A 23,833-nucleotide genomic window follows, 5' to 3' on the forward strand; every position below is an offset into this window, starting at 1 on the left:
TGATGAGTCATTCAGTTAGGCACTTGGGCGAGTGAGAATCCATGGCGAGCACTGGTATTCTAGGAGAATCAGAGCGGATCGTACCTAATTAATATCGAATTGTCACATTCAAACGTCACCGTGTTATGTGTCGAATTTACTAAGCAAAGGGGCACCAGACGATACCCTAAAAACATTTAAACAAAGGTCGAAAAAAGGACAGAAACTAGAAAACCAAAGATAAGAAAAAGATATTTATCTCTGATTTGCCTTAGCCTTCTGCATTAGCAAGTGATAACCGCAAGAGATTTCGATTTCAGAAGTCGATCTATAAATTCATCAACTTTTCATGGGTATCTACTTTGGCTGGCGGTCAAAAGATAGTATAGGTCCCAGGGCGAAACGCGGATTAGTACCCACGATAAGGCATAAAACCTGCGAAACGCCTGCTGAACCAACACCAACAGCTCTACTAGCAAACCCTATCTCCACCTCGACGTGGTGATCGCTGGGAGTTCTTTCTTTATCAAAAACTGCAGATGGAGAAGGATGAAGGCGAGTCTCCCGCGCCTAAAAACGGGACAACACATACCAACTGACAACCTTACACGGAAAGGGATAGGATGGATTTTACAACGACGAACCGGGCAACGACAACGGATTAACGATTTGCGCATTTTCTCGTGGAACGTGCGCTCCCTGTGCAGACCGAATTTTGCTCACCAGCTAGTCGATACTCTGTCCCAAAATAAGGCTGATGTAACAACGTTGCGTGAGGCAAATTTACAAAGATGAGTCTCATAAACGTTCGCGCCCCTACAGAGCTACTGAAGCCATCCACAACACAGCCCTCCACAGCACCTATAAGAGGGAAATGGATGCCGCAATAACCACGGTCAACAAAGATCCTGGAGATGAAGCATCAACAAATGATCTTCACAATCACCTGAAGAACGTTATCATAAATACGGCCACAAACATACTTACTCCCAGCCGCAAAAAGGGTCGGAACGGCTGGTTTGACGATGAATGTAAACTAGCTGCGGAACGGAAGAATGCTGCATACCGAGTAATGTTGGATTCTCAAAAAACGCGGGCACGCGCAGAGACTTATCACGAACTTCATCGAGCGGAGCAATTCATCGGCTAAAAAATCATAAGTTGCCAGGAGCCGATGGAATTACAGCCAAATTGGTTAAAAAGGGAGGCGACCAGTTACACCAAGTGGTTCATCAACTTGCGCTCAAGGTACGGGACAGCGAATCAATGCCTGACGATTGGCAACAAGGCATTGTCTGTCTCATACATAAAAAGGGAGATATCACACAGTGCAGCAACTATAGAGGTATCACGTTGCTGAGTACCATCTATAAGATATTCTCCACTATCTTGCTAGGCCGGATAGCCCCATACGACCAGAACATCATTGGCCCATACCAAAGAGGCTTCACTCCTGGCAAAGCAGCAACAAATCAGATTTTCTCTCTGCGGCAAGTGATGGAAAAAGTGTTGGAATATGGCCATCAGTTGCACCATATTTTCATCGACTTTAAAGCCGCCTATGATAGCATAGCCAGGGTAAAACTGTACACGGCCATGAGAGAATTCGGTATCCCAACGAAACTAATAAGACTGACTAGGCTCACCCTAACCAATATGCTCGGCCAGATAGAAACAGCAGGATCACCCTCAAGACCATTCGACATCAACAACGGTCTACGACAAGGGGATGCCCTATCATGCGTCCTCTTTAACCTGGCCCTCGAGAAAGTGATCCGTGATGCTGAGGTAAATGCAAGAGGTACGATCCTCTTTAAGTCCACCCAACTACTAGCCTATGCTGACGATATCGACATCATGGGAAGAACCACCCGAGATGTACAAACTGCCTTCATCCAGATCGAGCAGGCTGCAATCGGCGTGAGATCTTGAGCTGCACATCAATGAAGACAAGACAGAGTATATGGTGGCAACGTCTGGTTGTGGATAAAATCAGGCTGAATAGATTGCGGTGGGAGGGTCACTTAACCCCTATGGGAGAGGATGATCCAGCCCAGAAAGTCTATAAGGGCAATATCTAAGCTAGAAAAAGAAGACGAGGCAAACCCTAAGTGAAATGGAATGATGGCGCAGGTCAGGACGCCAGGCAACTTTTATGGATATCGAATTAGTGGACTTGGGCGCAAAACCGGGGTGTCTGGAGTTCTTTATTAAGGCACCGGATATCGGTTGTTGCGCCGTTGATGATGATGATAAAAGGCAGGTTGTTCTTCTGCGATCTTTCTCCTTTATTACCATTTCGTTATCCATAGGCACCGCACAGTTCTGAAGGCCTAGACATTTGGTGAGTTTGTCTTCCTTAACGTGGACCTTTGACAAGCCAAATCCGAGCAAACGTGTCTTCTGGATATCTCATCATACGAGATTAGCTTATACTTTGCGCTTTCCTAAGCGCCGTTGATCTTATAACAAGAATTAAAAAAATTCCAAGATATTGTGATATGTGACTTCAGAATCACCTGGGAGCAGTCGAAAGGTAGGATCATCACAGATAGCTTAGTCTATCCACTTTTATACATTTCTGGCGATAGTTTGCAATTAGTGGAGTTAGCATTCACCAGCGTTGCCTATAGGTGACAAGCTCCGAACAGGGTGCCCTATGGAGTAGTCGTTGTTATTTTAATGAAGGCACCAGCCTTCTATAATCTTGAATATTTTTCCTCTTTTGCTAGCGTGATCGATCTCCACCGTATATTAGTTAACTTAACTGCAATGAGCTGTGGGCTCTCCAAGTTCATAATAGGCCACACGAGTATTTCGGGAAAGAACCTCGCCTTGTCCTCCTCGTATTTTATTACGATAATGGAGCTTCGTCGCGTTGCGTACCTCCTTTAAAGAAATTCTTCCTGGTAGCAGCTATTGAATCACCACTATCACTGTTGTTTGTTGATGTCCATTCAGCCTTTCCCATAGTTCCTCGTTAACTTCAACTTGATTGGCACACAGTTTATGTGAATATCTGAAAATGTTCATTTTGGTCAGGGTGCAATTGAGGCATGTTACGCTACAGTGACAAATTTGTGATCAAACTCTCCCTCGACTACTTTATCGTAGTGAGGGAGTTCAATGAGGATCCTCCGGGAAAGCCAAGGTGTGACTACCGTGCCGAGGGCTGAATGGTCACCGGAGTTCAGGCAAACCGAGCAGACCTCCTTTGAGTAAAACACAACCCCCGAGTTGAGCAAATCGTGACGGGAAAAGATCGCCTTTGGCATCTGCGGCTAAGGGCAAGCCAAAGCGGCAACGGTAGTCTGACGATCCCAATTCTTCGGCTCAAATTACTGCAAAGAAGGTCGACCGGCAACTGCTAAGTCTTCATTTGCAGCCAAGGCTATCAAGGCCTATGGATGGGTTTTATCTGACAACACCAATCTTTCTGGTTACAATATAGAACAGTGTGATCAGCTTACGAGGAAACAACTCCTAACTGTAAGGACTGCATCCTAGCAAAGGATTAAGGATTACACTACGCTTTCAGTCGGTGTATACCGTAAAATGTTACGGATAAACTTTGGCGACGGAAGCACGAATGAGTAACTTGGACAGTACTGTTTCTCTTTCAACGATGTATGGGAGGGTGCGCGATCGACCCAGAAGAGGGTTTTCGAGTTATCATCATTTAGAAAGTGCTTTTTCTGGCTTCCAAATGAGGAGCGTATTGGTGCTGAAGTCCTGGAATAACGTGGAGTCCAGAGGAATCTCAAGACCTCCACATGGATGCTACTAGGTAGCAAAACAGGAGGAAGAGCGGATAGGCCAGGGACTTTCCTCACTATCGGTGTTCCTGAACCGGGCTTGGGACCATCACATTATAAATGTCGGCTCCTAAAACTGAAGGGGAAGTGCGGCCGACGGCATCTTCATCTGTACGGTAGCAGAGGTGCCATATCTCTCAGATAAATTTTCTGCATTAAAAAACCGCAAGACATGTATATACCTCATACAGAACCATACATTGCTAGTTAGGGGCTTAAACTTCCGACATGTTGGCTTGCAGTATACCAATGGAAGTGGTGGAAACCGTTCCTGCATGGAGCTCCAAGCTCCTAGCTATCTTCGTTAACGACTTATGTGATGCCTACACGGCAATCCTGTGGAACTTTGCTTATTTCCCTTATGACGTAGACCAAGTTCCCAACGCAACCTTCATCAGAAATAAGCAATATGCCAAAAGTAAAGGCATGAGATGCTAGGGAAGTTCCAACATCAATGCTACTGGAGTATCTGGTAGGAACCGAATTGCAGATTCTCAATTTGGGTAGTGAACCCACACACACTTTGCTAAGTGGCCACTTCGCCATAGGTATTGCCTACCAAAAAGTCATATCCACGGAGAAAAACAGTCAAGTACTTAGGAGGATATTTCGACTCCAAGTTAACGTGGAAGCACGATATCCAGGAACAATACCAGAAATCTTGCACATTGCTCTGGTGCCGTAGGAATGTGACAAGTAAGACCTGGGGTCTTTCACCAAAACTGATTCATTGGATGTATACATCCATAATAAAACTCTTTTTGATGATCTGATGGCCAATACTAAACTTTTCTAATAGCAGGAAGCTGCTGACGCAGATTCAGAGGCGGGAGCGATCAGTACTACGCCGACCGTGGCACTCGAAGCTATTCTAAATTTACCCCCAATCCATTTGGAGGTAAAACGGAAGGTAGCTAACGACGCATATAGGCTTGATATTATTGGCGCATGGAAAGACGGTCATGCGTCCATCTGGACATTTCTTGGCAAACATCAGATGGCTCTGATGTCAACCGATCATATGGTTTCCGAGGCCACTGAAACGGCATTTTTGTTTTCCGTTAAGAAGTGGGGAATGAAAACCCTAGTAGGGCTTTTAGCGGGACATTGGCTTTCAAACCACCACATGGAAAAAATCAGAGTGGTAATCTTGGCCATATGCAGCAATGCGAAGAGGGAGAAGAGACTTCCCTGAACTTCGTATGCAGCTACCCGGCCTCCTTACCCTACAGATGAAGATACCTTGGCAAGGTTTTCTTCAACGAAGAGTCTGCGCATTTTCCGTCTCTGGCGAATGTTCTCAGATTCGCGAAAGCCTGCGAACGCCGTTGGCGAAAGGCCGATGAATAAGCGATCTTCGGAAATAGGACTACAGGCCTAGAAAAGTTCTGAGTACTTGAAGCTGCGACTACCTCCACTAAACTAAATTGTCTAACTTTTGACCAAACTACCAACCGAACTAGGAAATTTCGACACCTGTAAGTGGAGAAACTTTGACAAAATGCCAAGAGAAAGGCCGGAATGCAGGCAGATGGAAGAAAATTACCAGGGCCCCGAACACATAGGTTGGCTATACCTTGATATTAATACAAAATCATGAGGTGTTGCCTACAAGGTCGCAATGTACAAAGTACGTGGACAAAAATCAACCCAAGTAACGCACCCGCACGGGGAGAGCCAACTCAAGAGGAAAGTCACCTTCTCCTAGCGCTGCAATAGAAAGTTCCAGGGCTGCTCTCGATTATGGAAGCCAGGGGATATGCCACGGGATATGTTGGTCCTTAATAAGTTCTACGTTATGGTAGCGATAGTTGTGAGGATTTTCTTTAATTAACCTTTCAGCGGAGGTTACTTTGCTCGGTTTTACAGAGAGCTGACGGTGATTGCAGTTGCGAAGTTTCACAACGACATAAAACTATAGAAAATAAAATCATTCATATCATCATCAAATCATCGCTACCACTAGCGTACTATCGACGTCATGTTGAACTTTAGAGATAACTAGCTGTAGGAGAGTTGCCAGAAAAACCAAGGAAAAGAGGGGGTTATTGATAAATGGCTGGAGTGGAGGCAAAGATGCCTCGATTGTTTGGTGTTAGTATGCCGAAGAACTTAAGAATTTTCTGACGAATTTCAGAAACAACAAGATTTCAAACGAATACCCCCCACCATCCATAAAATTACTTCTGCAGTGGTGTCTTCCATACAGAAAACGAGGAGTGGTGGAGTTCTCGTCGAACTGGGCCCAAAGACGATTAACAGGAGTGCGACCGGCGAAGCGGTCAAGGGATTATTGGGGGAGAAGGCGCTTGTTTCCAGCCTAGAACCCATGTGCTCTTTAGAAATCCGGGATCATGACTGCCTCACAGAAAAGGCTAAAGTGGAGAAGGTGATAAAGCATGAATACCCAGAGGTAACCGATGCCCCGGCAAGTATCATCTATTATGCGAGGAAACTTCTTAGCAGCGGGAGAATCAAAATTCGATGGGTAGTATGCAGGGTGCGAATGTGGATAGCCGCATACTACAGGTGTCTGGACTATGGACACACGTCAGCAGGTTGCAAGGACCGGACAGGAGGATAGCATACCGGAGATGCGAAAGCGAGAGGTTTGTTCTCTGCAGGGTTCAGGGTGCGTCTGGTGAGAGCACCGCACACACTGCGGGCTCGGGGCGGTGTCCAATTTTCAGGGCGGAATTGGAAAGGGCTAGGGTGCGAACAGCATGATCCGCATATTGCAAATTAACATGCACCGGAGTGCAACCGCTCACCAGTTGCTAGCACAGTTCGCTGCGGAATTAAATGCTGATCTACTGCTAATTAGCGAGCAATTATCGGGCACCGCTATCATCTGGTTTCCGGAGGACGTTCGACTTCGTGTTCTTGCCCAAGGCCGGGGAACGGGTTTGTCTGGATCTGGTAATTGGGGATAAGGTTTTTTAGCGTTTACCTGACGCCGAACGAGATGATGCCGGACTTTCGGTGCCTGCTCGACGCTCTAGAGGACGCCGTTTCGAGCACGGGTGATGATTTTAATGCCAGGACTCTTGAATGGGGCATACCTCAGTCAGACTCCAGAGGGAAACGGATTCTGGAAATGGCGGCGTCGTAGTTTTAAACACCGGATCCATGTCAACGTTTCGGCGCCCAGCCTGTCAAGGAAGCATTCGTGACATCACTTTTAAGACGAAATCTCTGGCATCATCGGTGAACGGGTGGCAAGTCCTAGAAGACTTTTCGGCAAGTGATCCCCAGTACAACGCGTTCGAAGTGGTTAAGGCTACTTGCCGGCAAGCATCAACGCGACGTTTCCCCTGCCTGTGGAAAGTCGCGAGCGTTTACATCGGGAAGTTCGCCGAAGCCCTTGGAGCAGGCAGGGTCATGCTGGAGCACGCACCGGGGGTGGTAGTGTCACAGCAGACACCGTCGTAAATTCAGTGATGAACCTGATAACGATGGCGTGTGATGCTTTCATGCCTCGGAGGAACCCCAGGCGCGACAAACCTTCTATGTATTAGTGGACGGCAGAAATTGCCGACCTACGGAGGGAGTGTCATAAGCGCCGCCATTTGGCACAAAGTTTGTACGCCAACGAGGAGGCATGCGTCATAAAGCCACAGTATAGATCAGCAAACAGGAGGCTCCGCAGGGCTATAAATAAAAGCAAAGCTCGCGGCTGGCAGAATTCTGTCAACGAAGTGACCAAGCCACAGTTTGTCACCCGCCAAATTGGGCTCTGCGCAGACCCTGCATACTAAGTAGCGACCAGATGGACCGCATTGTGCGAGTATTGTTCTCTAGACATCCTGTATGGGTTGATGTCAATAGCGTGGAAAGCGTCGAGGATTGTCCCCTTTTCACAGTGAGAGAGCGAAGAAGCTTTTCTCATTATGAAAAACAAGAAGGCGCCAGGTCCTGATGGTATCCCGGCAGAAGTTTACAACCTGGTGTTCGGTCAACCGCCAGAATTGCTGCTTGAGGCGTTCAATGCTTGCTTGAAGGAGGGCATGTTTTCTTGTCGCTGGAAAGTGCCCACACTCGCGCTGATCAGCAAAGGTAAAGGAGACCCGGAGCTCCCGTCTGCATATCGAGCGTTGTGTATGCTTGACCCATCCGGGAAAAGCTCGAGAAATTTATCAGGAGTATACTCGCTAAAGCGATCCGCGCTGCCGGGGACTTATCCTCAATGCAGTTCGGGTTCAGAACAACAGAGGAGGATGGAAATCACGTCGGGAGTAGCACAGGGATCTATCCTAGGGACGGACCTCTGGAACGTTTCCAATGATGGTCTGCTGAGATTCGATATGCCCGAAGAGTCGCGACTGGTCGGTTATGCAGAAGACGTTGCGGCACTTGTTGGCGGACGCACTGTTGAACAAGCACAAAACAGGCTTGGCATATTGATGCGACGGATAAGCAGATGGATGACTGCTCACGAAGTATCGTCTAGTCGTCTTGACCAGAAGGAGAATCCCGACCCTGCGTCCCATATGGTTCGGCGAGTTGGACTATGGAGTCAAAACCAGCGGTTAAATACCTTGGTTTAATGCTCGACTCGAAGCTAAGCTTCTTCGAGCAAATCAAAGCAGCAGCGGACGGAGATGTAGCTGGAGTCGTGGCCTTGAGTCGGCTAATGGCGAATTTTTTCGGGGGCCCTATATCTACTAAAAGACGCCTCCTTATGGGATGCCCTTCACAGGGAGGTGCATCGTAAGCGCCTTGCTCAAGTGCAGAGGCGGGAGCTTTGCGAGTGGCGTCTACTTATTGCACCCTCCCCGAACCGGCTATGATGGTCATCGCGGTCGTGATCCCCGTTGCCCGCCTTGCCAAGGAGCGCAAAGTTATCTACCTCCGTAAGGGCCAAAGCTTAAGAGAGGTAGTTGCCCGTGAAGAACGTCAACGCACTCTTACCGAGTGGCAGCTTTCTTGGCAAAATGAGCCAAGGGGCATTACCGAGTGGCAACTTTCTTGGCAAAATGAGCCAAGAGGCAGATGGACTCCGCAGCTCATCGACAATTTACACCCGTGGTTATATCGAATGCACAGTGAGATTGATTACTTCCTTACCCAACTTCTAAGCGGGCATGGAGGTTTTCAGTCTTAAGACGCTGAACACACCTTTTTCTCTTGCGAGAGGTGGGACGGCTTTCGTCAGCAGCTTTATGCAGACACAGAGGAGCTCTCTCCAGACGACATTGTCAGAGAGATGCTGAAGCGCGCAGGCAGCCGAAATCGTATTGAGCATTATGTTCGGGCTCTTCTAATTGCGAAGAAGATTTAACTCGACCAGCGAAGGGGTCGGACGGTAAGGGGTTTCCTGAACTGACAACTCCTTTCCTAGCCAGAAGTAATGTGTCAAACGGTTCTAGGCTAATTTTCCGATGACACGGAGGTGTTTAGTTGGTTGTCCGACAGCGTACTGTCGTACTACAATGATCAAGCGAGCACGTGTCAAAAGTTAGAATAAATCGCCGAAAATAGGATTAATTTTCATTTAAGCTCAGAAAAGGCGTTGCTCAAAGGCAATTGGATTGATAATTCAGCCAACTTTTGCTATCACATTTAATTAAAGCGAATGTATATGTTCCTCTTTTCCATTTCAATGTCATTAATCCATTTTTTCCAGAAATGTTCCTTTCTTCTCATCCATCCCGATCAGAAATCATCTCCCCGTCATCCCCTTGCTTCCTACAATTCGCACTTCCACCCACTTTTCACACAATGATCCAATGACTTGGGGTAAAATTTCGATCGATTTTTATGACTTTTGGTCATGATGGTGGGTACTTTAAATTTTACTGTTTAATTTTCATTAAGTCAGATCCATTATACGTTTTTCCTTTTATCTTCGCTTCGTCCATGCTCTCTGTGTCTGGCAGGATAGCGTTTCGAGTCGTCGATGAAGAGATGTACATGCTCCAGCGGAAACCTCTCTACGTCCAAACCAAGTATGGATGCTCCTAAATGAGGATTATATCTATTGAGATGGCTGTACGTACAAAGGATTGTAGATAAGTCCGAAAAGGGGCGATATCTATAGATTTTATGTGAATATTTTAACAGATGGTAAACTCTGTTTATACAATTTAATTAGATGGGAATGACGATGAAATGGAATGGCCTTAAGGCGTTTTTAACATTTTCGCAATTCACAGCGAAGGGTTGAGTTGTTGGACTTGAATACCGAATGGATAGCGAAGGAGAGGAGGATCCAGTCGGTCAATTCAGCGATTCTTTCTACAATTTAATGAGTTCCTCGGATGCCTTCAGATTGCTAGCTTGCGCTATGCACTGTGAATGATTTTCCACATTTCTCAATGAATCTGCCTTTGATTCCGGTCTGAAGGAAATTTTCAATGGATTTGATCATTATTTCTTGGATTCAGCTTTCATGGCTGCGATTCTCTGTACCATCGAATATCACACGGAAAGACGACTATTGAGTTAATTAGTTCCAACGCAAATCAAACATCTTTGAAGGATATGCCATGGTTTAGTCCCTACTTATTCGTTATTCCTTGAATTTCTTATCAAAACCGACGAACGATGTTGCATTTTATTTCAACCCCACACTGTATCACCCATTCTGGAACTCAGGGCTCACTTTAACGCTCCAACGATTTTTCGAATGTTAATTAAAATTACGTTTTACTCGGAAATAAAGTTTAATTTAATGACAAAACTTTCATTGTACCGAAAACGAGCAGAACTGCTAGATGCAGGGTCTATGGAGTCTCACCGAGCGACTACCCTCCAGAAACTTACTATTTAACTTCACCCCTAGAAAAACATTAAACGCGGAAAACTTCGCGTTTAACGGGTCATTCGAAAAGGTTTACAACTCCCATTCACTGATTCTCGAGGAATCCTAGAACTAGAGTATTAATGGTGTTTTCAAAGAAACATTCAATTTTATGAGCACCTGTAATTTGCACTAACGCAAGTTTGCGCATTATACCCAACATTGGAAGGATTCCTGGCGGGTAATTGAACATTTTATTGCAGTTTCCCGCCTCGTACTATATTGGAAGAGAGTATTCAAGATTGGCGAATTGTTATCCTTTTTCGTGGGTTATGCCGTCGTAGATACCAGGGGGTATCTTCTGGGTAACATAGTTGCTGGTCGGAACACAGACCCATCAGACCAAATGAAGGAGTATCTCGGCATGGAAACACATTCCGAGTTAATCTAAAATACACAATTCAAAAAGCTGTTGTTACCGACTGCCAAGAGGAAGCGCAGATACCCGGATCTTCGTCATCTATTTTTAGAGGGATTCGTCTGTTTCTAGATTTATATGGAATCTGGCTCCAAAAAAATTGAATCCCACACACTTGAGTTCCTAGATAAACACGAGAATTCTATTGTAGATATAAACTGAGCGAAAGGAGCACGCTACGTTCACTTCATTTCACTCCAGCCATCACATCCGCCCCTCATACGCCACAGAATATTGCTGGCGGTGTGTATTTTCCAGGGCGAAAAACATCCTCTCCGCAGAATAAACGAACTTTTCACACAAACTAACGGAACTCTAGAGAATGCTGGTTGGATCGTGCAAGTACTGAAGCCTGAATAGATGGCGATACCTTATAAAGTCGATGGATAGTCAAATATTTACCGAAAATGAAAGATGGAGATGGAGAACCTTTTGTAAATATATCAGACATGCCTGGAAGACTCACTTGCTAAGTCTTCTCGGGAGCATAAACTCGAAAAGATGCTGATATATGAAGATGCAAGATGGATAGATGGATGGAAAGGATTCATGGTTGCATTCAAGCTAATGCTTTGTGAAGATTTATGCGAGTTCGTGAAGGATGCTGGTGGGGAAGGTCAGGATAGTGTTCGAAGGGAACTTATTGGTTTAAAAGCAATTTGGAGATACAAGCAATAGAAGGATCAGAGGAATTCATAGTCGACTTTAAAACTGAGTTTTATGAGATACTCTTTTACGAAGCGCACGAATTTTGGAAAAATATTTTCAGAGAAAATTTGCGAATCCTCTGCCATAAACGTTTTGAAGCATATTTGAGAGAGGAAGATGGAAGAGCCACTATAGCCGGAATAGCCATTCTGGTCTTTATGTCTCGAAAACAGCATCCATAGCTCGGACTCAACAGTTCCCTTCCTCCTCTTCCCTCCCGTTAGTAAAAGGAATTCCCTGCTTTGACGACTCCCCAAGCCGGCCTATCTCGAGGTTAGCATAAAGTAATGTGACAAACGATTCCAAGCTAGCTCTTTGACGATGGGGAGGTGTTTAGCGTGTAGTCCGGCCGGCCCTCCCGGGAGTCCAACACTCTATGCGTAACCGCATTTACTTTACCTACGCCGCCTCCTCACAAAAAATTACCTCGAACTCGCACTAATCTTGCGGCTTCAACCTTTTGTTTGGATATGTGGACGTTCATCGACAACCGTACCGAAGCCCCCAAAATGCTCGCTTAATATGCATCGGAGTGCAACTGCTCACTAGCAGCTCTCGCCGTTTGCTGTGGAGGCAAAGGCTGATCTAGTGCTAATCAGCGAGCAATACGAGAGCAAGGACCCGGCTTCATGGCATCTCGACTTATCGGGTACAGCTGCCATCTAAGTTCGGGGCGGTGTTCGACTTCGTGTTCCTGCCAAAGGCCGAGGGAATGGATTTGTCTGGATTTAGTGTTTAGGAATAACGTTTTTCTGCTTTTATCTGACGCTGAATGAGAATCTTGCTTGCGTGAGAGTTATTTCCCTGCATTCTGAAAGGCTGCCAGGGTGGTTGTGCTCTTGAAGTCATAGACCAGTAGCTTCCTCCAAACTACAATTTTTATTTTTCAATGTAGATCTATGGATCTGGTGGTCAAAGGGTAGTATAGGTCCCAGGGCGAAACGTGGATTGGTACCCACGATGGAGCATAAAACCTGGGAAACACTTACTGAACCAACACCAACAGCTCTACTACCAAACCCTATCTCCACCTCCACGTGGTGACCGCTGGGCTCTTTCGTAACGAAAAGCTGCAGATGGAGAAGGATGAAGGCGAGTCTTCCGCGCCTAAAAACGGGACAAACTGTACCAACTGGTCCTCCAGGTTGGTGGTTGGGTATGGCTGACAACCCTATACGGAAAACCGATGTTACGGAGCCACGAAAGGAGCCTCGGACAGGATGGACTTTACAACGACGAACCCGGCAACGACAGCGGATTAACGATTTGCGCATTTTCTCATGGAACGTGCGCTCCTTGTACAGAGATAAAGCTGATGAGCAGCTAGCCGGTACCCTGTTCCAATATAGGGCTGATATAACAGCGTTACAAGAGATGCGATGGGCAGGGAACGGTTTCCTGGAGAGGAGCCACTACACCATATATTATAGCGGTCATCCAGTAAACCATGTGCTCGGAGTAGGTTTCTTAGTCAGCCAAAAAATGAAACCTGCTGTTATCGGGTTTAAAAACATAAGGGAACGGCTATGCACTCTGCGCTTGCGAGGCAAGTTTAGAAATATAAGCCTCATTAACGTTCACGTCCCTACAGAGGAGACTGCAGAGTCGGAGAAGGATACCTTCTACGAGGCAGTAGAACGAACTCTCGAAGCCTATCCCAGATATGATATTAAAATCATACTTGGGGATTTTAACAGCCAAGTAGGGAAGGAGCCCGTATTCAGGCGATACGTTGGCTCCTATAGCTTACATGAAAAAACAAATGAAAACGGACTGCGGATTATTCAATTACACGAAATGGTTGTTGGAAGAACCTAGTTTGCGCGGAAAGTGGTCCATAAACATCACTATCTCGTTGGCATGGTGCTCCGAGCTCGAGTAACAACACCACCCAGAATCCCACAATCAGGTGAGAGTGAACACTGAAGCCATCCACAACACAACCCTCCGCGACAACTATAAGAGGGAAATGGATACCGCGATAACTGCAGCCAACAGAGGATCTTGAGATGAAGCATCAACAAATGATCTTCACAATCACTTGAAGAACGTTATCATGGATACGGCCACAAACATACTTGGCCCCAGCCGCAAAAGGAGTCGGAACGGCTGGTTTAACGATGAATGTAAGCTAACAACGGAACGGAAGAATGCCGCATACCGAGTAATGCTGCATTCTCAAAGAACGCGGGCACGCGCACAGACTTATCACGAACTCCGTCGAGTGGAGAAGTGACTTCACAGACGGAAAAAGGAAGCCTGGGAGAACCAACAAGTCTGTAAACTAGAAAAGTACAGGAAGCAACCGCACCAGGCGCGGAAGTTTTACCAACAAGTCAGCAGGATGAGGCCTTATACACCTCGATGCCCATCCTGTCGAGACAAAGAGGGAAATCTGATTGCCGACAGAATGAGCATATTAGAGCGATGGGTTGAGTACTTTGGTGAGCTACTGAATAACCAGAACATCGGTGTATTGGAGGTCCTGCCAACTGAAGACGAAGGACAAATACTGCCACCACCAAGTTTAGGAGAAGCAGTCCGTGCAATTCATCGGCTAAAAAATCATAAGTCGCCAGGATCCGATGGAATTACAGCCGAATTGGTTAAATATGGAGGCGACCAGTTACACCAAGTGGCTCATCAAGTTGTGCTCAAGGTATGGGACAGCGAATCAATGCCTGACGATTGGTAACGAGGCATCATCTGTCTCATACATAAAAAGGGAGATATCACACAGTGCAGCAATTATAGAGGTATCACGTTGCTGAGTACCATCTATAAGATATTCTCCACTATGTTGTTAGGCCGGATAGCCCCATGCGCCCAGAACATCATTGGCACATACCAAAAAGGCTTCACTCCTGGCAAATCAGCAACAGATCAGATTTTCTCTCTGCGGCAAGCGATGCAAAAACTGTTGGAATATGGACAACAGTTGCACCATCTGTTCATCGACTTTAAAGCCGCCTATGATAGCATAACCAGGGTAAAACTGTACACGGCCATGAGAGAATTCGGTACCCCGACGAAATTGATAAGGCTGATTAGGCTGACCCTGACCAATGTGCGAGGCCAGATAAAAGCAGCAGGATCACTCTCAAGACCATTCGACATCAACAACGGTCTACGACAAGGGGATGCCCTATCATGCGTCATCTTTAACCTGGCCCTGAAGGAAGTGATCCGTAATGCTGAGGTAAATGCAAGAGGTACGATCCTCTCCAATCCACCCAACTACTGGCCTATGCTGACGATATCGACATCATAGGAAGAACCACCCGAGATGTACAAACTGCCTTCATCCAGATCGAGCAGGCGGCGATTGGCGCGAGATCTTGGGCTGCACACCAATGAAGGCAAAATATACGGTGGCAACGTCAGCAGCGAAGACGAATCAACCAACAACATCAAACCGCACTGGTCAAACACGAAGAAGAATAAGGATAGGAAAATACAACTTTGAGACCGTTGACAATTTCTCCTATCTAGGGTCGAAAATCACAACCGATAACAACTACGATGATGAAATCCACGCACGGTTGTTGTCAGCCAACAGAGCCTATTTCAGCTTACAAAGACTGTTCCGCTCGAAACGTCTCACCATCGGGTCAAAGCTCTTACTGTACAAGACTATGATCTTGCCAGTCCTCATGTATTCCTCGGAAACTTGGGTTCTTAGCAAGAAAAATTGCGAACTCTTGGCCACGTTCGAGAGAAGAATCCTCCGAAGAATTTTTGGCCCCCTACATGACGATGGACGATTCCGTAGCCTACACAATGGCGAAATCTATGAGCGATACCATAACCGTCCGGTTGTGGATAAAATCCGGCTCAATAGGTTACGGTGGGCGGGTCACTTAATCCGTATGGATGAGGATGATCCCACCCGGAAAGTCTATAAGGGCAATATTTATTGTAGAAAAAGAAGACGAAGTAGACCCTGCCTAAGATGGAGTGATGGCGTAGGTCAGGACGCCAGACAGCTTTTAGGGATATCGAATTGGTGGACCTCGGCGTAAAACCGGGATGTCTGGAGTTCCTTATTAAGGCAGACCTAGACCGGATACCGGTTGTTGCGCTTGATGCGCGTTGATGATGATGAATGTAGATCTATTGTATATCTCTATAACTTACATTGAAAAATAAAAATTGTAGTTCAGAGGAAGCTACTGTTTTATAAATTTTAGGCTAAACTGCAAATAGCAGATGATATCTAATCTCCCGGAATCATTGGAGAAGTATAATAGTAATCCTCGGTCGTACAGGGCCATATCTTTTCTCTCGGCCCTTGGGAAGGTCCTAGAGAGTATTATGGTTCAGCGACTGGGGGTGAAAACATCCTATCTGGTGTCAAGCAGACAGTATGGCTTCCGTACTGCCAGGTCCACGGGCGACACCTTAATGTATGTGAAGAAATTTGTTGTCCGTTGTCATAGCAAGGACGTCCTTCGAATTTTCGTCGATTTCAAAGGTGCATTTGATTACCTAAATTGGTCGTCCGTGTTGTCGAAACACTGTGGAAGAGTTACTTCCATGGTAGGAAAGCATTCTTCCAAGGTGTTAACGAGCGTGTGTCGGTCAATGTAGAGCGTGGTTGACAAAAGGGAACTATCGCAAGTCCACTTATGTGGATCCTGATGATGGATGAACTGTTGGATGAGCTTTCTACCGTAGCTGAATTTATTGCCTACTCGGATGATTTCCTCATTCTTGTTGAGGGGAACAGTCAACTTGAGCTCGAGCAGAGGGGTACTGAGTACATGCGCACCGTTAACGCGTGGTCTCTAAAAGTCGATGCCGCGGTCTCAACGGATAAAACAGTTGCGATGATGCTGAAAGGCTGCGTACGTCGCCCACCCTTGGTGATGGCAAAAATGACATATTTTTGGAGTCATGATCGCGGCACGTATGCCCTTGTGCCCGTACTTATGTATTTATGTGTCAGTGTTGAACCTGATAACAACAGCATGTGAAGCTTCATGCCTCGGAAGAGTCGCAGTGGTGATTAGCTTTCTATGTACTGGTGGACGGCAGAAATTGCTGTCACAACCTTTACATGCCCGCGAGTACGCATGCTGCATAAAGGCATAGTATTGATCAGCAAAAGGAATACTCCGCAGTACGATAAATAAAATCGAAGGTCGCAGCTGCCAGAACCTGAGGTAAATGGGGACCCATGGCTATAAACTTGTCACCCGGAAAATGGGGTCTTTGTGGAAGCCCTGCATATTAAGTATCGACCAGATGAACCGCATCGAACAGACATTATTCCATTATCCCGTTTGGATTGATGCTAATAGCGTGTCGAGGATTACCCTCTTTTCATAATAAGAGAGCCCGAAGAAGCAGTTCTTACCATGAAAAACAAGAAAACAAGGGGTTCCGCCAACGGCCAGACTTGTTACTCGAGGCGTTCAATGCTTGCCTGAAGGGTATTTTGCCTTGCCGGTAGAAGGTAGTGAGACTCGCGTTGATTAGCAAGGGAAAAGGAGACCCGGAGCTGCCATCTGCATACCGACCGCTGTGTGACACGGCCGGGAAATGGCTTGAAAAGCTCATCAGGAGTGAACTCGTTGAAGCGATCCGTTGACCTTCTTGCTAGGGAACGTAAAGCTATTTACAGCCGCAAGAACGAAAAGAAAAGAGAGGTTTTTCGCCGTCAAGAACGTCAACGTCAACGCAACTCTCTTTGCAAAATAAGCCAAGCGGCAGATGGCCTGCGCGGCTCATCAACAATTTAGATCCGTGGCTGAACCGACCGCGGGGTGTGAATGATTACATTGTTACCCAATTTCTAAGTGGGAATGAAGGTTTTCTGTCTTACCTGCCCAAGATTGGAAAGGCGCAAGTTCCTGATTGTGTGTTCTGTAATAGAGTGCGGACGACGCTAAATATACCTTTTTCTCTTGTGAAAGGTGGGACGACTGTTGTTAGCAGAGAAATGCTTAGGAGCGCTAGCAAATGGAGTCGTGTTGTGCATTATATATTCGAGCTCTTCTTGTTGCGAAGAAAGTTGAGCTCGACCGGCGGAGAGACTGGATGGCAAGGGGTTTCCTGAACTAACAACTCCTTTCCTCGGGTCCCATCCCGTTGGTGAAAGGAGTTCCTTGACTTGAAGGCTCCCAAAGCTGAAAGAACGAGAGGATTAGTCCAAAGCAATGTGTCTAACGGTTCTAGGCTAGTTTTGATGACAGGAAAAGGCTTAATTGGTAGTCCGACGACATGCTGTTGCGCAAGTCCAGCACTCTGTGCATACCGTAGTCCCGTAAAAAAAAGTGCTCGCTTGCCTTAACTTCAGCGTAAGATGCTTCTTCGAACGCGGTTAACAGTTCGCAATCTTTTTTGGCAGCAATCCTGCTGCATTTTCGTAAGCACAAATAGGCTCTATTGGCTGTTGTTTAGTTATTATAGGTTGTGCCCTAGATAGAAGAAATGATCAACGGTATCAAGGTTGTAGTCTCTTATCTTTATTGCTGTCATTTGACTAGTGCCATTTGATTTTGCTGCTTCTTTATTTTTGGTGCTGACTTTACCATAATGTACTTCGACTTGCCCTCATTCATGTGTAGCAAAAGATCTTCCGGATCACTCTCTCGAGGGCCAGGTTAGAAACAGTGCATGACATGATAGAGCATCACCTTGGCTTAGACGGTTGTTGAGAGTAATCCTGCTGCTGGCCTCACACATTGGTCAGCGTCAGCCTTGTCAGTCTTATTCATTTGGTTGAGATACCGAATTCGAGTGGATCAGATCAGACAGGATATTGACTTGCAAATGCGTCTCTAGAAAGTGGAACATTTCAAGAGTGAGACGTAAGATACCACATAACGTCCGGTGTATTCCGACGTCCTGTTACAGCACACCGATACTCTTCCAAATAAAAGTGAATTCATATCGGTCTTCCATGCGCTTAAGCAGGACAAAGTCGCGTTCTTGACGGTCTTCCCATGGAAGTGTCCCTCGCAGTTTATATAAGGCTGCAATTTCCACTCTTTCGTACATCCCGGGAATTAGTGAGAAAGTTTCCCAGTGAACGGAAGATTTAAAAAATGGTACTCATATAGCGAGCGGCGACTAAAGGGGCATTTGCGTGCTTTCTACCGTCGCAAAAACATTACACGAAATTATCCTGGAACGCATCATGAAACACCTTAGAAATTTCAACTACAGAAATTTGGGCGCTTCCCACCCTGGATCCTTCGAGCTAACCACAACAACACCTTTTGGATCATTTCGGAGAAGTGCGTGGAATCCAGACGTCCATTTTTCTTCCTCTTTATCGGTTTCTAGAAGGCTTTTGCCAACGTGAACAGAAAATGTTCTACGTGAGAGGTGAATTCCAGGAAAACTATTAACTGTTCTCAAAGTGACATATAATGCGTAAATTATCATGTGCTGTACTGTACTGTACTGCGGCACAGTAAACCGGAATTTGAAGTCCAAAGCGGGGTCCGATAATTTTCAATTCTGATGCCTATTTTATTCCTGTTTCTGCTGCTTTGTCTGAAGGACGTGGAAGTCTTTCCGCAAACATCTCGACAAGGATGATGACAGCACCGGGTCATGCACCTTGGCCAAATGGTTCTGGATTAAGGAAAAAGGCAACCAGAGTCAGACTCAAGATAAACACCGATAAAACTAAGGTTCTTTGTCTGACTGATTCGGTATTTTTCTTCCTGTCTACATTTAAGAGCACAATATCGAGGATGTTGAGCAATTAGTCAATCTAGGAAGCTTTGTTTCTGTTGATGTTGCCACCGAACACAATATTACCCGCTAAATCCGCCTGCGCTACTTTGACTAGAATCTAGAAAAGCAGCTACCGCCGATTGAGGTTGTGCCGGGCCATTTTACACTCCGGGGTCCTCTGTGGAAGCAGTACATTGAAACTTGCCGCCCCTGTTTCTACCTATCTCTGTTGCGTCTTTGGTAAACGCCATGTATTGAGAAAATGTATGCCTCAGCTCCTCGATTTATTGGAACGAAAGATGGAATTCAAAGTATCTATACTAGGACAATTGTATATTACGAATGTCTGCCCTACAAGGGAAACATTTGAAAAGAAGATTGTAACAATCGAAATCGGCACAACCAAACTTTCGTTAATCTCAGTGACATAAACATCAATCCATGAGAGCTATACTGATCCATACCATGTCAGGGTCTGAAACGGGATGACTGTTACAACACAGATAACTGTTTGAAGCGGGCAGGATATTAACGGAGGTTGAAAAGCGAATTATTAATCTGTGGCTATGACTTTGATTGGTTTCTGGAATGTGTGAACGCTCCTCAAAAACAATAGCGAGGATCTTCAGAATATTCGCTTTTTCCAACTCGACGGACAGCACAGATGATGGGACTCTGGAGAGTATTCCTCTCTCTCTCTCTCTCTCTTTTACCACACTTATGGGTTTTGCACTCTTGCAAGTCGCGTAAACGCAGAATCCGGTAAGGGGTTGTTTCTAACAGCTACCGTAAAGCACCCTCTCTTGATCTGGAAGCCGAATTGTGATCGTTAAGAGTGGTTTTAATGTCAAGGTGGGCTCTGACAATACTTTCCTCGGATATGTGATGGGGAAGCATAGTCTTGGCGACCGTAACGATAATAGTAGGAGGTTTCCGTGGATTTTTTACCCTATTGCGATCAGCAGTATATTTATGAGTTGTCCGCTGGACAAGGCAGGCGCTGACATTGGCTTTGAAAGAGATAACCGCCACTTCTTCCAAGGTTGGCGAGCTGTGACCCTCCCCCCTTCCCCAAGTTCAACGTCAACTGCTTATATGATCCAGGTGTTGTTCGGCAATGGGAGAGCTACCTTGCTGATTAGATAGCTGACGCACTGCGTAACATTGTGCTGCCATCAAAATCGCTCTTTTGTTGAGTACTACGCAGTTGATCACGTGCCCAAGCAGCGTCATAAAATCTGGCTGCGAATGTTGGCGCTCGTGATGTGCTCAAATTCCGATACCAAGGGAAATTCCGAGTGCACCGCGACCAAAGGGAATTCGCTACATTTGGTCAAATAGCTCTGAGTTTGGCAAAGAGACAAATAGAGTTAGACTGAGGATAAACATCAACAAAACCAAGGTTCTCAGTCTGACGAATCATCACCGGACTCGAGTGCGATGATTGAGAAAAAAGATTCACGATGAATTGCCTCCTCCTCCTTATTCGGCCTCAGATATGTTATGAGGCGTGACCTTTGACGTTTCGCCCCTTCCGTGGTATCCTCAGGCCTTTGGAATGAAGGATGTCCTTTATTAGTTGCAGTTGGACCTTCACCTCCAGGATGGGTTTTTGGGCCATCGCAAAACGCATTTATATCATTATAAATTGTTGGCCCCACGCCATTTGTAATGACAAAATGCGTTTCGTAACGTCCACTCGGGATAGCTATTTGGAATATCAGGGATCTTAAGTCTACAACCACTAGATGTTGGACCGTCACAAATCACATTACGTCATTACATTGTGCAGAAGAAGGAGCGGAAAGAAGTGAGCGTGACAGAGACAGACAAGAAGTTTAGACGAATTGTCAAACAATTATTTCTATCGGTGAGGGCGGGGAGCAAGCATAGGGGAAGCACACACAAAAAATAGTGAACGGAAAGAGTAAATCGGGGAGACATGTAAGGTATCATCATCATAATGAGAGCCAGAGAAGGAGAAAATGGGTGGCTTCAGTTCCTCTGGACTTGGATATGGCACAGCCTGGTCATAGTGAAAAACGGAGTATCTTTGGAAGAGAGAGTTCAATATTTTATCATCACACCAGGTGCTGAAGCGGAGTTAGTGCCAAATTAAAAGTGACCCTCCCCTTGTTCCTAAACGTGAAACATTTTAACAGCACAAGTGAAAAGTGCAAATGAATAAATTGCATAGATCGACGAGCCAGACGGGCTTCCCTAAAATTTATCCCCAAATTGTTGCGTTTGTACGACTTGCTGAGAACAGCTTGTAGCCAGAGAGGGAGAACAGGGGATCAAGCCGAAACTATTACGCGGTCGGGATTGCTGTCCTTTGAAAGTCTGACACACTACGCTAGCCTGGGGAAAAAGAGCAGCTTTGAAGAGGGTGTCGCTTTTATCTTGGGACGAAGTAGGTGAAGTACCTGAATTGAATGCTGTTGATACCGGAATTGATGTTAGAGTATTCGGATGTTATGCTGTGATTTGAGATCCATTGCAAATATTGTTCTCCTAAAGGGATCGAAGTCGAAATTGAGGCGAACCAATTCGGTTGACTTCATAGTTAGATGGTTTTCAAGTGCCAGCCATTGTCGCTTAAAAGTTTCAAGCTTCCTTGAACTTCTATCTAACGTTATCTGACCCAAAACGTCCTCCACCTACATACATGGTGAGGGGAATACAAGCTCCTTGGGTAGTCTTCTCATGAGCTGAAACATATTTCCAAAAATTGGCAATTATGCGACATAAGTTCCATTGATATAGCATTCATCGTCTAGTGGTTTACAGGGACCATACTACAAGCAAAAGGAAAGTCCCAAATTAGATTCACTTTCCGAAGCGAAACTTCTTCTTCCATTCGAACAATCTCATGCATATGAATGCATTCAGATACAATGAACAATTGCTACCATTATTTAAAGCGTGCACATATTATCCAGTTCTGGAAAATTGTGGCCCGAAGAATAATGCGCGGTGATTAATGTCATGTTGAGGAACTGAATTTCAATGTTTTTAGCATATAATTTATAGGTGACATCCGATGTCATTGTTACTATTGTCGTCCTCATTGTTGTCCTTACCCGTTTCAAACTCGCTCGCGTTGCTGGCGTCGTCATCATTTTACGAGCGGCCGCCAGTGAATAGTTGCATAATTAACATAACAAAAGAAAAAGGTACAACCGAGTAAGTTCGCGTGCTTGCAGCGAATAAAGTTACTCCTTGTGCAAAACCATTTAAAGGTGAAGACAGTACGAAAAAGAAATGAATATGTCCCTTGGCCTGGAAGTATGCAGGTGTACTCATCGTACATTCACTAGTGCTCCTCCTCCGCTGGGAAGCCTCTTCGGTAACCTGCAACCCTCGTTAGCCCAGCAAGACGGAAACATTACGGCCCCGCTGAATTTGTGTGGGGATGTGTTGAGGTCACTGGAAATTTCACTTCTATTGTTACAGCTTTACTAGTCCCGGATGCATTGTACGTTCAGCATTTTTCATTCTAAAGCTATTTTCCATCGCTACACCGCCCCCGAACAACAAACCAACAATGCCAGGAAAAACCAAAACGAACACCAACCATCACTGGAGGCATTACGGGCACAAAGCGAAAGAGGACGAAAAAAACTATACCGACCCACTCCGTAGAGAAGAATATTCAAATGAAACGATGGCCAGGTCAGCGAGGCTACAGGAAGCAGCGACAAAAGGAGTTTCCCGGAATTATGGAATCAGGACAAGACAAGAGGGTTTCGCCCATGATTGTTCACTTCACCGTAGGGGGACGAAAAAAAATGAACGTGATGTTTGCTCGCGATCATGGAGTCCTGTACAAGGCAAGTACGAGGTGAGTTGGAGCGTACACAATTTTATTCTGTAGTTTACGGCGAGGACTGAGGAAACCCACAGAGCAAAGAGCGAGGTTGTGAGGTCGTGTCAGGTTGAATAGTGAGAACCTCGGGCAATATCCGGCCAGGTGGCTTCCTTTTGCCATTTTGCAATGCGAACCTTTTACTACTTTAGCGCTTGCAAGCCATTCTTATGCAGATTTTCGTGCGGAGCTGAAAAGAAAAACAAGCAAGGACCACATTCCTTTATGTCCTACGAATACTAACTTTTCCATAAATATCCATTTTTACTCATTTCCACTCTAGTTTGCTTCAAAAAGTGCTCCACTTTTCGCACACACCTGTACATAAAAATATAAAGGAACGTAAGGGATGGGAAGGAGCAGGATAATTCGGAGAGAGTTCATGCTTTTCGAAAACGAGTTATGTTGAACACAATGAACAATAATCCACATCTGCTGCTCTCTTTATTATTATTGTTATGATAAGATCTCGAGTTGGATTCTATGAATACTTCGGCCAGGATTATGTGTAATCTTAAAACTGAGCGAGCTATGAATAGACTCTCCTTTGC

At 45.6% G+C, this 23,833-nt stretch overlaps 1 protein-coding gene across 1 annotated transcript in view; it reads right to left on the reverse strand.

Annotated features, from left to right (window-relative positions):
- Positions 1-23,833, reverse strand: part of LOC119653070 (roundabout homolog 2) — a 245,393-nt gene that overhangs the window by 96,366 nt on the left and 125,194 nt on the right. The gene's annotated exons all lie outside the window — the stretch shown is intronic.

This window comes from Hermetia illucens, chromosome 3 (genome assembly GCF_905115235.1).
Source record: "Hermetia illucens chromosome 3, iHerIll2.2.curated.20191125, whole genome shotgun sequence".
Classification (NCBI taxonomy): domain Eukaryota; kingdom Metazoa; phylum Arthropoda; class Insecta; order Diptera; family Stratiomyidae; genus Hermetia; species Hermetia illucens.